Source organism: Aedes aegypti, chromosome 1 (genome assembly GCF_002204515.2).
Source record: "Aedes aegypti strain LVP_AGWG chromosome 1, AaegL5.0 Primary Assembly, whole genome shotgun sequence".
Classification (NCBI taxonomy): Eukaryota; Metazoa; Arthropoda; class Insecta; order Diptera; family Culicidae; genus Aedes; species Aedes aegypti.
Genome location: NC_035107.1, coordinates 304,641,645 through 304,654,640, shown reverse-complemented (window position 1 = coordinate 304,654,640; position 12,996 = coordinate 304,641,645). Strand labels below are relative to the sequence as shown.

Below are 12,996 nucleotides of genomic sequence, written 5' to 3'. Positions count from 1 at the left end.
ACATGATAGCGAGGAGCTCAAGAGAAGACACGGCACGCCCCCACCTCGAGTTCATATTGACGGTGATGAAATCGATGTGGTCGCAGAATTCGTGTACTTGAGCTCGCTGGTGACCGCCGACAACGACATCTGCAGAGAAATCCAGAGACGCATCGTTGCTGGAAGCCGTGCCTACTTTGGACTCCGCAGAACTCTTCGCACGAAGTTAACCATCTGTTATATCTGTGAATTCGACCTAAATGCCGATTCCTAATTATATATGTGATCTGAGTGTCTATTACATTATGAGTGCCTTTTGGGCTATCTGAAGGTATACTTGAATAAAGGAGTTTAGTTCAATCTCGAGCGTTAAGCTACAACAACGGTTTTCAGTAATTACATCCGAAACGTAAAACATTTCAACTGTCGACGAGGTGAAGGATTTTTTTTTCTACGTCGCGTGTGATATAAAAAAACATATTAACTAATAAGTGAAATATTTATGCGGTGAATCGAACGCTGTGCAAATAGCATAATTCCACTAAAATTAACATTTCAGTGGTGAACAAAAATAAAAAAAAAAAAAAAAAGCTTCTGCTAAGAAAACGTGAAGTGAAAAGCCACTTTGAAGAGGCAATTATTATAATTGTGACAAAAGGCTATTCCCACGTTAGAACAATAGAAGATCATTGACCTCACTTAAGTTCAATAACTGAGGGTGACAAATTGATCTAAATGTGTTTCAATTGAATACAATAATTAAATTCAACAAGTGAAAGTTATATTACCTTATTGTACCTAAATACATAGCATGCTATATGCGTAATGTGTGATCGGCTGAGCTATAGGCAAGAGCGCTGATAGTGAAAAAATAATTCGAGCAGTTCCATTTAGTGAGTTCCAACAGTAGATGTGAGTATACGGAGGAGCATGATTTCCCGTATTGAGTGATGTAAAAATAGGAAATAAAATTGAGTGATTACCAAATATCATATCCAGAGATAGAGCGCTTCATCAGTGTAGTGAGAGTGTCCACGAGCAGCCGAGAGAGCGAGCGAAACAACCAACAACAGAGTCAACTCAACAACAAGTAGGAGATTATCTACAACCACAACCACTACACACATACACCGGTGAGAGAGCTGATTTGCCTCAGCTGAACTAGTGTGAGAGGTAAAACAACAAACAATCGGTGAGTCGTCGTATTGCTACTGTACTTCTATTGATTGACTTTTATTTTGATTCCTCATTCGTATCCATCCGTCTTGTAGATATGACTACTACAAACCTGGTCGGTGTCATTGAACCATATGTTGTTGGTAATTCCTTTACAGAATATGCCGAACGTTTTGAAGAATTTTTCGAATTTAATCAAATTGATGACAATAGAAAAAGATCTACCTTTTGTACCCTAAGCGGTCCGGCAATTTACTCGGAAATCAAACTCTTGTTTCCAGGTAAGAAAGTAAAAGAATTAACTTATACTGAAATAATTCAAAAGCTGAAATCACGTTACGATAAAGTAGATTCGGATGTGATTCAGTGCTTCAAATTCAACACGCGGGTTCAAAGAGCAGATGAAACCACTGAAAGTTTCATTCTTGACCTTAAACTGCAAGCATCTTTGTGTGATTTTGGCACATATAAAGATAAAGCAATTAGAGATCGAATTTTGGTAGGCGTCTACGATAAAAATTTACAGAAGCAACTTCTAAAAGAGGAAAAACTTACGCTAGCGGATGCAGAACGTATTATAACAAATTATGAACTCGCTAATACACGTGCGGCTGCTATCAACTCTGAAAGTCAGCAAGTAGCTTCTGTTAGACAGCGACTTGGTCGAAGGGCGACCTTTGATCAAAATAGGCACAATAATTATTACAATCGAAGAGACAGAAGCCGCAGCAGAAGCACGAGCTTTCAAAGAAGAGTCAGGTTTAGTGAAGATGGAAGAAGGAATGACCAATACGCCAATTATTATTGTAATGGTTGCGGTATGAAAGGTCATATTAAGCGCCAATGCCGTAACACTGGAGGCTCAAATACAAGAGTGCACAATGCAAGCAAGGTACAAAGCGTTGTTGTTCCATCTGCAGGTGTTGAGTATAGCCTGAAACAAGCGATGAATCGATTGAAGATGCAGATGAGTGACGAATCTGGTGATGATTCCTCAGGTGAATATATGTGTATGAATGTGACGTCTATTAACAAAGTAAGTGAACCTTGCCTGGTACAAGTTACTATTGAGGAAAAATCAGTGCTAATGGAAATTGATTGTGGGTCTGCTGTCTCTGTCATGGGAATTAGAACTTTCATTGAACTGTTTAATACACCTCTTCGCAAGAGTAACAGAAAACTTGTCGTTGTAGATGGAGGAGACCTTAAAGTTTTTGGAGAAACTAAAGTTCTTGTTAGTTTTCAAAACAAAACAGAATATGTATCCCTGGTTGTTATTGATAATAGTGAATCTGGCTGTCAACATCGTTTTACTCCCTTATTAGGTCGAGAGTGGTTAGATGTTTTCTTGCCAGATTGGAGATATACGTTTCAAAAACCAAATAATGTATACAATATTACAACCAACGACCAAGTTTCATGTTTGAGCGATATTGCAAACAAATTTACTGATGTTTTTAAGAAAGATTTTTCATCCCCGATTGTTGGTTATGAGGCTGAGCTGGTACTAAAAGACGATCAACCAATATTTAAACGTGCATATGAAGTGCCATATAGATTACGAGAAAGAGTTTGCGAATATTTAGATAAACTAGAAAATGAGAATGTAATCACCCCTATCAAAACCAGTGAATGGGCATCACCTGTAATAGTTTTGATTAAGAAAAATAATCAGATCAGGTTAGTGGTAGACTGTAAAGTTTCACTAAATAAACTGATTATACCGAACACATACCCATTGCCAGTTGCACAAGATCTCTTTGCCCGCTTGTCTGGATGTAAGGTATTTTGTGCCTTAGACCTTGAAGGTGCCTACACACAATTATCACTTTCAAAAAAATCTAGAAAATTTATGGTTATCAATACCATAAAAGGGCTTTATACGTACAACCGTTTGCCTCAGGGAGCATCTTCTAGCGCTGCAATTTTTCAGCAAATAATGGAGCAAATATTGTTGGGGATTGAAAATGTAACAGTCTATTTAGATGATGTATTGATAGCTGAAAAAGATCTGGAAGAATGTAAAAAAAAGTTGCAAATAGTTTTGGAAAGGTTATCAACAGCAAATGTTAAAGTAAACTGGGAAAAGTGTAAATTTTTTGTCTCCAATCTCCCTTATTTGGGTCATATAGTTACAGACAAAGGGTTGCTACCTAGCCCAGATAAATTAGAAACAATAAGAGCGGCTAAAGTTCCATCCAATGCTACAGAACTAAAAGCCTATTTGGGTCTAGTAAATTACTATGGAAAATTTGTACCTCATTTGTCAACAAAGCTGAGTGAGTTGTACAATCTTTTGCGAAAAAATGTAAATTTTGTGTGGACTAATGCTTGTCAAAGAGCTTTTGAGAATAGCAAACATGAACTAATTAATGCCGATCTTTTAGAATATTTTGACCCAAAGAAACCTTTAGTTGTGGTTTCCGATGCTTGTAATTATGGTTTGGGAGGAGTTCTTGCACATGTGATCGATGGAGTAGAGAAACCAATATGTTTTACATCCTTTTCCTTAAACGAAGCTCAAAAGAAGTACCCAATTTTACACTTAGAGGCTTTAGCACTGGTATGTAGCATAAAAAAATTTCATAAGTTTGTCTATGGCCAGAAATTTATAGTCTACACTGATCACAAACCATTGGTAGGAATATTTGGCAAAGCAGGAGGAAATTCTATTTATGTTACTCGGCTACAGAGATACGTGTTAGAGCTATCGATATATGATTTTGAGATAGTATATCGACCATCCGCAAAAATGGGAAACGCTGATTTTTGTTCGCGTTTTCCTTTGCAGCAGAATGTCCCCGTGGAGTGCGACGTCGAATACGTCAAGAGTCTCAACCTCACCCATGAATTACCCATGAATTTTTCAAAAATTGCCAGCGAAACAACAAATGATGACTTTTTGCTCAAAATAATGTCCTTTCTACGGAATGGTTGGCCAGAAAAGATTGAAAAGGCATTTTTGAATATTCATTCGAACCAGCACGATCTTGAAATAGTAGAAGGATGTGTAATGTTTCAGGATCGTGTAGTGATTCCGTTCAAATTGAGAAAACAAATACTTAATATTTTACATGTTAACCATTCCGGTGTAATTAAAAATGAAGCAACTTGCGAGACGAACAGTCTACTGGCCTGGAGTTAATAAGGATATAGAGAACTTTGTGAGAGATTGTGATACCTGTACAAAAATGTCTGTAGTACCAAAGCCTAGCTCAACCACAGAGTGGATACCAACGACGAGACCATTTAGCAGATTACACGCAGATTTTTTTAATTTTGAACAAAAAGTGTTCCTTCTCATAGTGGATAGCCATTCGAAATGGCTGGAGATTGAATGGATGAGGAATGGAACAGACGCATCAAGAGTTATTAGGAGATTCACAAAAATGTTTTCTTGTTTTGGATTACCAGACGTGGTAGTTACCGACGGCGGTCCACCTTTCAATTCCACCTTATTTGTGTCGTTCCTTGAGAAGCAAGGTATAAAAGTGTTAAAAAGTCCACCTTACAACCCATCTAGCAATGGTCAAGCAGAGCGGATGGTGAGGCTTGTTAAGGAGGTCTTCAAAAAGTTTTTGATTGAACCAGAGGTGCGAAACTGGAATATAGAGGATCAGATTGACTACTTTTTAATTAACTACCGAAACACTTGTGTGACGAAAGATGGATTTTTTCCATCCGAAAAAATCTACAGTTATAAACCAAAGATGTTGATAGATCTTATCAATCCTAAAAAGCATTATTCAAGACAGCTTGTAGAAAGTCCCTCTAGTTACAAAAACCACCAAGGAACACTAACAACTTCAACGCAGACATTAGTTAAGAAAGATCCATTTGACAGTTTAATGTCTGGAGATAAAGTGTGGTTGAAGAACAATCATGTGAATCGTGTAGAAAAATGGATAGAGGCAAAATTCGTAAGACGACTTTCCATCAATGTTTTCCAGGTGGCAATTGGAAACGTAACTTCAAACGCGCATCGCAACCAACTGAAGATACCGAGGATTAAATCGCCCACCATGAACGTAATGGTCCCAGTTACCTCAAATAAGAGGAGCCGGGTGGTAACGGTGGCGGAAGAAGATACTCCGACAACATCAGCTTTGCTTCAAACTAGTGAACCGAATTCAAAACCAATGATCGATCCAGCAGTAATTCTCCCTGAGCTCCGAAGATCAACTAGGACAAAAAAGCAAAAAATTAATGAAGATTTCATATATAGTTGAGCTCGATTAAGAAAATGCATGAATTATTTATTGTTTTGTTTTTAGTCTATTTGAATTATTTTCTGTCGAACTTAAAACATGAATTATCTTTTAAACTATGAATTTTCTGTGTATAGCTTGTAGAATAATCTTAAGGGAAAAGAACTGTTATATCTGTGAATTCGACCTAAATGCCGATTCCTAATTATATATGTGATCTGAGTGTCTATTACATTATGAGTGCCTTTTGGGCTATCTGAAGGTATACTTGAATAAAGGAGTTTAGTTCAATCTCGAGCGTTAAGCTACAACAACGGTTTTCAGTAATTACATCCGAAACGTAAAACATTTCACCATCTACAAGACGCTGATTAGACCGGTACTCCTCTATGGGCACGAAACATGGACCCTACGTGCAGAGGATCAACGCGCCCTTGGTGTTTTCGAACGGACGGTGTTGCGGACCATCTACGGCGGAGTACAGATGGAAGACGGAACGTGGAGAAGGTGAATGAACCATGAATTGCACCAGCTGCTGGAAAAACCAACCATCGTCCATCTTGCAAAAATTGGGAGGCTGCGGTGGGCCGGGCATATCACCAGAATGTCGGATAACAACCCGGTGAAACTGGTTCTTGAAAATTATCCGACCGGAACAAGACGACGTGGTGCGCAGCAAACAAGATGGGCCGATCAAGTTGAAGACGATCTGCGGACCTTTCGCAGAATGCGTGGCTGGCGACGGGCAGCTATGGACCGAGTCGAATGGAGACGTCTCCTACGTACAGCAGAGGCCACCCAGACCTTAGCCTGACTGGTAAGGTAAGTTAAGCATGTAATGTGTGAATACGATGGATTTCTCGAGTCGAATCTAGTACACGATACAGAAGACAGCCAAGCTGGCCATTTACACACGAAAGACGAGCATGGTTTGTCGAAGAGACAGTTTGGATTCCGTTAACAGATCTAGACATCGAAGAAAGTGTCCAAGCAGAAGAGAAAAGGCAATCGGTACAGCGCAGTGGTAATAATAAAATAAGACCGCGTTCAACAATGCCAGTTGGGAGGCTATCGCCGCTGCCCTAGACGGAATACAGCTCCCCGACTATCAGTATAAAGTCCTACGAAGTTTCTTTCAGAAACGAGTCGTTTTTGCGATAACTGGGGAGACTGCAGAAGAAGTTGAGATGTCGGCCTTGCAGTCGATCGACTCCACCGAAAGCATGATGGCTGGAATCAAGCTACAGTTGGCTCAACATAAAATGGAGGTAGTACTAGTCAGCAACTGTAGAAACTTCATATAGACCCATATGCTTGCTAGGTACCCTTGACGATTTACACACGGAATCACAGTGCGCATCGTACCTTCGTGCTGTGCGTATACGAATTCTCTCTGCTCTTGGAAGTTTTCTTAAAAACTACCTAAAGCAATAAAACAGTACTTTTCAGTGCTACAAAAACAGTACTTTTCAGTGCTAAAATTAAAAACGGTACTTTTCAGTGCTTCTAAAACAGTACTTTTCAGTACTATTTTTTCTGCTATTGATCCCTTTACGATCCTTGTTTGGACCCGTGCCTTCGATTTTTCGTTGGACCCGTTGGCGAAAGCTAGCGGTGGTAATCCTTCTTGGACACCGTCTTGGGAAAAAACCTTTCGAAGGTCACGTCTTCTTTCGTTTATTAATTAAACATGGTATCAACAACAAACAAAAGGAAGGGTGAATCTCTGAATTCACTACTTCCTTCCAAAAAAGTGGGTTTTAAAACTGTCACTACACGTGGCAAGAATGGAAGAAAGGACGCTTCCCCGGAATGCGAACTTTCTTCCAAGGGTGAAATGAATAATTGTATCGAAATGAGCAATCAGTTCGATGCTCTAGATAAATTTTCCGAACACCAAATCGAAGCAGCCTCTAGCCCAGGCTCTTTGATTCAAGTGAGGAAGCAAAGAGTGCCGCCTATCGTGGTCAGTTGTTCCGAATTTGGGGGATTTAGGCAGGAGATCTTGAACTCCATTAGGGGAATCAAGGTTTCCTTCCAAATCGCAAAGAAAGGAGACTGTCGCGTTTTGCCGGAAACTCTTAAAGATCGTGAGCTTCTTCTCAAACATCTTGAAGAGAAGAAGCACAAATTTTTTACTTATGACGACAAAACTGAACGTTTGTTCAAAGTTGTCTTGAAAGGTCTCTCAAGTGACTATAAGTCACCTGAAGAGATCAAAAATGGAATAAATGATTTACTTGGATTTTCCCCAGTCCAAGTAATCATTATGAAAAAGAGAACCCAATCTGGCATTGTTCGGAAAGGGCTTTCTCAAGAATTTTATTTAGTTCACTTTAACAAAAAAGAACTAAATAATATTAAAGCTTTAGAAAAAGCAAAACTTTTGTTTGATGTCCGTGTGACATGGGAACATTTCCAGAAACCTGGAGGAAATTACCAGAACCCCACTCAGTGCCGTCGGTGCCAAAAGTGGGGTCATGGTACAAAAAATTGTCGCATGGATGCTAAATGCATGATTTGCGGAGGTTCTTCTCACGCTAAGGACGTCTGTCCAGTGAAGGAAGATACCACCAAATTCATATGCTGTAATTGCGGGGCTAACCATAAGTCCAATTTTTGGAATTGTCCTTCACGCAAAAGGGTCATTGAGGCTCGTGCCAGGCAGATGAAAGATAATATCCGTTACGATAACGGTCGTTTCCGGAATTTGCCTGGTAGAGTATCGAACAATGCTCATTTTTCAGTTAACGATCGCTTGATCATGAATCATACCCATCAGGAAGATCATAATCATGCTCATTCACAAACTAATTTTAATCCGTCGGGTAGCCGTTCGAATCTTTCCATTTCGAATGTATCTACCCACGGTAAATCCTTTGCCGATATCGTAGCAGGAAATTCGAACTCCTCCCCTGTTCGATCCATGGGTACCCATTCTACTTGTTTCAAATCAAATGGAAAAAACCCTACCGCCACAGGTAACTCCGCTTCTTCGTCTACCGGAAATTCCAATGGGAAATCACATGACATGTCTGCCTCTGATTTTAATTTTCTAACTGAACAATTGAATCTAATGATTGATGCAATGTTCAAAGCCACCACTATGACTGAAGCAGTCCAAGTAGGTGTAAAATTTACAAATCAAATTGTTATTGGATTACGTTTTTCTAATGGATCCAAATAATAATTTAAATATTTTAAATTGGAATGCTCGTTCTCTGAATGGTAAAGAGGACGAGCTGTTTAATTTTCTTACGGTTAATAACGTGCATATAGCAGTTATTACCGAAACGTATTTAAAACCTGGATCTAAACTCAAAAGAGATCCTAACTTTTTTGTTTATCGTAATGATAGACTTGATGGGGCATGTGGGGGAGTTGCAATCATCATTCATAGGCGTATAAAACATCAACTGTTTTCATCATTTGAAACTAAAGTTTTTGAAACTTTAGGTGTTTCTGTTGAAACACAGTTTGGTAAATATACTTTCATAGCTGCCTATTTGCCTTTTCAATGCTCTGGACAGCAAGTTAATTTGCTCCAAACTGACTTGCGTAAATTGACTCGCAATAAGTCAAAATTTTTTGTCATTGGTGACTTTAATGCCAAACATCGGTCATGGAATGATTCTCAAAGTAATTCCAACGGCAGAATTTTATTTGATGAGTGCTCTTCAGGATATTTCTCAATTCAATACCCTGATAGCCCCACATGTTTTTCCTCTTCTAGAAATCCATCTACGATTGATTTGGTCTTAACCGACTCTAGTCATCTTTGTAGCCAACTGATTACTCATGCTGATTTTGATTCTGATCATGTCCCCGTTACATTTCAAATATCCCAAGAAGCGATTCTCAATCCTATCAGCTCCACTTTCAATTATTTACGAGCCGACTGGAATATATATAAAACGTATGTTGACTCCAATCTTGATGTTAACATTTCTTTAGAAACTAAACTTGATATTGACAATGCTCTTGAAACTTTAACAAATTCCATTGTTGAAGCCCGGAGCATTGCAATTCCAAAATGTGAAGTAAAATTTGAATCCGTGATTATAGACGATGATCTTAAACTCTTGATCCGTCTTAAAAACGTGAGGAGAAGGCAATTTCAACGCACTCGCGATCCTGCTATGAAAATTATATGGCAGGATTTGCAGAAAGAAATCAAGAAACGTTTTGCTCAATTAAGAAACAAAAATTTTGAAAATAAAATTTCTCAATTGGACCCTGGCTCTAAGCCCTTTTGGAAATTAACGAAAATCTTGAAAAAACCTCAGAAGCCAATACCGGCATTGAAAGAGGAAAACAAATTATTACTAACTAATTGCGAAAAAGCTCAAAAACTTGCTATGCAGTTTAAAAGTGCGCACAATTTTAATTTAGGACTTACTAGTCCAATTGAAAATGAAGTTACTCAGGAGTTCGAAAATATTCTCAATCAAGAGAACGTTTTCGAAAATGCCTGGGAGACTGATTTGGAAGAAGTGAGAACTATTATTAAAAAATTCAAAAACATGAAAGCTCCTGGCGATGATGGAATTTTCTACATCCTCATCAAGAAACTTCCAGAAAGTAGCTTATCATTTTTAGTTGATATATTTAACAAATGTTTTCAATTAGCATATTTTCCTGACAAGTGGAAAAATGCTAAGGTTGTTCCAATTTTAAAACCAGACAAAAATCCTGCAGAAGCTTCTAGCTATCGTCCAATCAGTTTGCTTTCCTCCATCAGTAAACTTTTTGAAAAGGTTATTTTGAACAGAATGATGGCCCACATCAACGAAAATTCAATTTTTGCCAATGAACAGTTCGGATTCCGCCATGGACATTCGACCACTCATCAACTTTTACGTGTAACAAATTTGATCCGTTCCAACAAATCTGAAGGCTATTCTACTGGTCTTGCTCTTCTAGACATAGAAAAAGCATTCGACAGTGTTTGGCATGAAGGTTTGATTGTAAAATTAAAAAACTTTAATTTCCCAACATACATTGTTAGAATAATTCAAAGTTATCTGTCAAATCGTACACTTCAGGTTAATTATCAGAACTCCAGATCTGAAAGACTTCCTGTAAGAGCTGGTGTTCCTCAAGGCAGCATTTTGGGACCAATATTATACAATATTTTCACATCTCTGACTTACCTGAGTTACCTCAGGGATGTCAAAAATCTTTGTTTGCGGATGACACAGGCCTCTCCGCCAAAGGACGAAGCCTGCGTGTCATCTGTAGTCGATTGCAAAAAAGTTTGGATATTTTTTCTTCATACTTGCAAAAATGGAAGATTTCTCCTAATGCTTCCAAAACTCAACTAATAATATTCCCACATAAACCAAAAGCTCTTTATTTGAAACCTTCAAGTAGACATGTTGTCACGATGAGAGGGGTTCCAATAAATTGGTCAGATGAAGTTAAGTATCTAGGGCTCATGCTAGATAAGAATTTAACTTTTAAAAATCACATTGAGGGCATTCAAGCCAAATGTAATAAATATGTAAAATGTCTCTATCCCCTTATTAATAGAAAATCAAAACTTTGTCTTAAGAACAAGCTGTTGATATTCAAACAAATTTTCAGGCCAGCCATGTTGTATGCTGTACCAATATGGACTAGCTGTTGTAATACCAGGAAGAAAGCTCTGCAGAGAATTCAAAATAAAATTTTGAAAATGATTCTGAGGCTTCCTCCCTGGTATAGTACCAATGAGTTACATAGAATATCCAATGTTGAAACATTGGAACAAATGTCAAATACAATCATTGATAATTTCAGGCAAAAATCGTTACAATCTTCTATTGCCACGATTAATGCGTTATATGTTTAGGTTAAGTTAGGTTAAGTATATTAAAAACTTTTTTTTTTTCTCTTATAAGCAGGTGAAATCAACTCACCTGTAAAAAAAAAAACTGAACTGCTACGGCAAATGAAATGTAATATGTTGTTAACAAAATGTTAATTAAATCTTAAATTTGTTTTACCAAATTAGGATGATAGTGTTGTCAAATAACACAGAACACCTAGATATAAGAAATGAATGTAATGTTTGAAATGATACTAATAAAAAAAAAAAAAAAAAAAATACACACGGAAGGCGAGCATGAATTGTTGAAGGGACAGTTCGGATTTCGAAAACAACACCTCGACTATCGATACAGTGCAGTGTTACCAATAGACGTTAAGAACGCGCCAATTGGATGGCTACCGCCGCAGCACTACACGGAATACTGGTCCCCGACTATATGTGTAAAGTTATAAAAAGTTACTTTCAGAAACGAGTCGTCCTAGCGATAACTCCTCAGTTATACGAAAGAGTTGACCTTGGAGTCGATAGACATAATCGAAAGCCTGATGATTGGAATCAAGCTGTAGTTAGCTCATCCTAAACGGATGTAGATGTTACAGCATCGCGCTTCCGTCACATTCCAAATATGAAGATGTTCGTCTGCAACAGATTTCTGAGCACAGTGGCTGGGAGCGTTCAATCGGAGGCAAGTATATCTCAGCTTCCATTAGAAACATCAAATCTTCGGAGTCAAGTTGTCCACAGAGCCAAGATGATCCAGAAACCATCCAGGAAGCGTTGGGACGATCCATATCGTTGGATCGAAGCGATGGAGAGCGAGATGAGCGCCTTAAGCGAGAACGGTACACGGCGTTTGGACGATCTGTCACCAGGGCGGAAAGCGTTGATGAGAAAATGGGTCTTCAAGGTCAAGACGAACGAGAATAGCTCCATTGAACAGTACAAAGTGCGACTTGTTATCAAGTGAAAGAGCTATCAGGACACCTACGTGCCTGTCGTTCGCCACGCAATGGTGCGTTATCTTCTTGTGTTTGCAACTACGTTGGACTGTGTCCTGCAAATGTAGAAGAGAAGAAGAATATGAAGAAAATTCCGTACAGAGAACTCGTTGGCGGATTACAGTTCGTTGCGCAGTGTAGCAGACCTGACATCAGTCATATGATAAGTGTGGTCAGAAGCTTTTGCAGCAACCCTGGACCGGCGCATTGGATATGAAGCACGAAAAGTACACGCGAACCGAAGAGACGTGTTTCCCCGGCTACAGCTACGCAGATTGGGGTAACGATCCCGATACATGACGGTCTGTGAGCGGGTACGCGTTCCTGGAGAGTGATGCGGTTTGAGCTGGAACTTGAAAAGGCAATCTACCGTTGCACTATCGACAACCGAAGAGGAGTACATGGCTCTGTCTACAGCGATACGAGAAAGTGGAGAGGATGGTTAAGTGTAGTGGAGGAACATGAGAATCGGATGACATTCGCCACCCGAAAAACGAGGGACCGACCTCGTCACCCATCCGAATAGCATTTAGAAAACGGTCGGGGTAGGCTAGGTCCACCACTGGAGGCTAGTTCAGTAGATTGCAAAATAGCACTGGGAAATAGTCTTCGAACCGCCTGTGAACCGGAAGTGTCCCGCCACTGACCTCAGCATCTGCATCGGTTTGGGAATCTTGGTCGAAGTAGAATAGATCCTTCGACTGGGACTATTCTGAGTTGTACCTGACGTATTACCGTCGAAGCGACTTGTAGAAGAGTAATGAAGCTTAGCAAGTACAGACATGATCAGTAGAAGTTATGCAGCGATCAGTAGAAGTTGAGC

The 12,996-nt window shown here is 39.1% G+C and overlaps 1 protein-coding gene across 1 annotated transcript in view; it reads left to right on the top strand.

The window, feature by feature from the left end:
* Nucleotides 1-12,996, top strand: part of LOC5576112 — a 43,330-nt gene that overhangs the window by 28,652 nt on the left and 1,682 nt on the right. The gene's annotated exons all lie outside the window — the stretch shown is intronic.